Source organism: Dama dama, chromosome 31 (genome assembly GCF_033118175.1).
Source record: "Dama dama isolate Ldn47 chromosome 31, ASM3311817v1, whole genome shotgun sequence".
Classification (NCBI taxonomy): Eukaryota; Metazoa; Chordata; class Mammalia; order Artiodactyla; family Cervidae; genus Dama; species Dama dama.
In genome coordinates this window covers 11,982,799-11,986,237 of record NC_083711.1, presented here as the reverse complement: position 1 = coordinate 11,986,237, position 3,439 = coordinate 11,982,799, and positions in this window count along the sequence as shown.

Below are 3,439 nucleotides of genomic sequence, written 5' to 3'. Positions count from 1 at the left end.
GATAAAAGGAGAGGGACCCCTTAGTTTTTAACTTTTCTGTCTGTAATTAATTTTTATTGAAGTATAGTTGCTTTACAGTGTTGTGCTCGGTTCTCCTATACACAAAGTGAATCAGTTATACACACACACATGCACACACAAATACACACACACACACACATATATCCACTCTTTTTTAGATTTCCTCCCCATTTAGGTCACCACAGAGCACTAAGTGGGTCCTGTGTGCTACATAGTCGGTTCTTATTATCTGTCTTGTACATAGCAGTGCATATGTGTCAGTCCCAATTTCCCAGTTCACTCTCCTCTCTACTTCCTGCAACATCCCTTTATTTTTAACCTGAGTGTTATTGAATAGGACTTTGAGCTTGTTTTCCATTCAGTTTTGAAATGTTGATGAATTCCTTTCTGTTCACAGGACTCTTTAACCTTTTAGCTTTCAGTGGGTCCACATTAAACATGATAGTGCTCATACCCTATTTGTGGAAAAATTCAATAGAATCCATCAATGAGATTCATATCTTAGTTATATAAAATCAGGTCAGTGTGCCAACGATTCCTGATTCCTGGTGGACATTTAAACATCTTTGCTAGCTTTCAATTTGCTTTTAAAGATCATTACAGAATCAACTCGTGGTTTTACTGGGACTAGAGTATCAGGAAGGGGCATGGTTGAGAAGAGCATGCTAGTTTACATGCAGAGTCAGTTAAGATACTAAGGAAAGAACTACGTGCGATCAGGGCAGAAACAATGAGTTCCTGCCGGGGGTGGAGGAAAGAAGAATGTCTTTCACCAGTCCATCAAGAAATGGAAATATTCAAGAGGAAACTGGTCCATAATAAATGACTGGACAAGATTAAGATGGCATGTGAGATATATGCCAAGTAATAGCTATAGGTCCATTATAAGAAAAATAAAGAAAGATATGCACTGAAATCAAGAACTGAGCAGAGCTGCTCTCTCCAAGTGAGACAGAAAAGGAGGATTCTGAGCAAATATTCATACAGAAACTCGCCTCAAGTTAATGTCAGCATGTTCTTCCCTCAGGCATTGTACTTAAAAAAAAAAAAATTGGTATTTGCATGTCTCAAGTCACAGGCTTCCTAGAGCAAGTGATAATTTCAGGCTCTTAGTTACTTCTTGGAAGGAAATCGAAGCAGAGTCTCACATGGAAAAATCAAGATCATGCTGAAGCTACCCACATTTCATTGTATCTATAGCTTGATAATGGCTTCTAATGTGGGAGAGGATTTACCTCTGGGAACATGAAACAGTAATAGAGCAAAAGCAAAATTCCACCCTTGGACCTATGTAGAGATTTCCTGTAAAAGTCAATAGGCCTTGAGAAGGGGGTTAATATGTCACAAATTATGGATTTTATGGTATGTAAATACATTTAATTGGAGGGAAAGACTGCTGGTGGGGGAAGGGTAAGGAATGAGGAAGGGAACATACTGTTTGCTGAAGGGCACACCTCTCAGCTTAGGATATCTCATGACTATGTGGCTTTTTCCAAAGCTATTATCTTGTGCACAATCTTAATTAATGTTATCCTCGTGTAAACCAAGCACTATTATGCATGGTGTGATGTGACACAAACATTTAACTCACTTTTCACAAGAAGATAAGTCAATCATGTGATGTTTAAATTGCTATCCCTCTGTGCAAGATGATGTGGTTCTCACTTCTAAGCAGGAAGAAGACTTTTCCCAGTAAAGGGATTTCAACCAGCACAGTCCCTTTCTCTCTAATGGGAAGCAGATGTATATTGATTTCTGCAGAGAATCTTAAACAGTAGATCCAGTTAAGAACATCATGTTGCACTGTGGGCAAGGGGAAAGTTGTTCAGAGATATTAGAAGGTAGAATGATTTTCCATGTTCATCTCCCAATTAATAAAGACTTCAGCAAACAGATAAGCCATGACAAGATTTTAACAGTAAGGATCCAAAGGATAGTGGTAGAAACCCCTAAGTGATTAAGTGAAGCAAGAACAATGTAAGATTCAGCTAAAGGGAAGGTTTGCTTCATTACACAGGCTATGGATTTTTGCCAAATCCTTAGAAAGAAGGAGGGGCTTTCCTGATAGTTCAGTTGGTAAAGAATCGACCTGCAATGCAGGAGACCCCAGTTTGATTCCTGGATTCGGAAGATCTGCTGGAGAAGGGATAGGCTACCCACTCCAGTATTCTTAGGCTTCCCTTGTGGCTCAGCTGGTAAAGAATCTGCCTGCAATGAGGGAGACCTGGGTTTGATCTCTGAGTTGGGAACATCCCCTGGAGAAGGGAAAGGCTACCCACTCCAGTATTCTGGCCTGGAGAATTCCATGGACTGTATAGTCCTTGGAGTCACCAAGAGTTGGATACAACTGCGTGACTTTCACTTTCACTAGAAAGAAGGAACTGCAGAAGAATTCTGTGTTCCTCTAGGCATCCTTTATGGAGCTATATTCTATATAAATGGGTAAACTATATACTGGTTTACTGCAGTAGGAGTACTGAAAACCACCATCTGAGTGGGGTAGGCAATAGAGTTCAGGCTCTATGCCATCATGGGCTTGAACCTTGTCCATCTCTTTGCTGCAAGTACAGTCTTTGTTTGTTGAGTTATTTCTATTTGCTTCCTAGAAAATAAATGCATTTCCGTCTAAAATACTATACATTTAGACTGCAAATGTACTATTTCATAGTTCCATCATTGTAATTGAAATACACATTTCTATAGCTTGTTAAATCTGGTGGCTCAAGTTTCTCCCTGGAATCCCCATTCTTCTTTGATTATGAAAGTAACATTTAATTATCTGTACGAAGAAGGGCATTTTATTATTTTGGTTTTTGAAAAAAATATGACTTGCTACCTAAAAAAAAATACGATTTGTTCCCTAAAAACAGATGTCATTTTACTATTATACTATTGTGACTGTTTATTGTCAACAGCCAGTGTTTATTAGGGCTTACCTGGTGGTTCAGATTGTAAAGAATCTGCCTGCAATGCAGAAGACCCAGCTTCACTCCCTGGGTTGGGAAGATCCTCTGGAGAAGGGAATGGCAATCCACTCCAGTATTCTGGCCTGGAGAATTCCATGGACAGAGAAGCCTGGCAGGCTACATTTTTTTGTGTGCTGGTCACTATGGGCCATTGGGTATGTTATCACAGCCGATCAACATACCTCCAGTTGGTATTTTTTGTTATTATCCGTATTTGCATATGAGGAAACTAGTGAATTTAAGCAATTGACTTGTGTCTACACAGCTTGTGAGAGGTGTACATGGATTCGAATCTAGCAAATCATGCTTTTTATGGCCTACATTGTTCTTCTAGAGAAAGCGGTAACTTACAAGTAATTCAGAGTCACTCTGGTTTAATACATGACTAATATCCTGACTATAACTTTCCAATTTAACAGATAGATATATAGATGTCATTTCATAAAGATCTA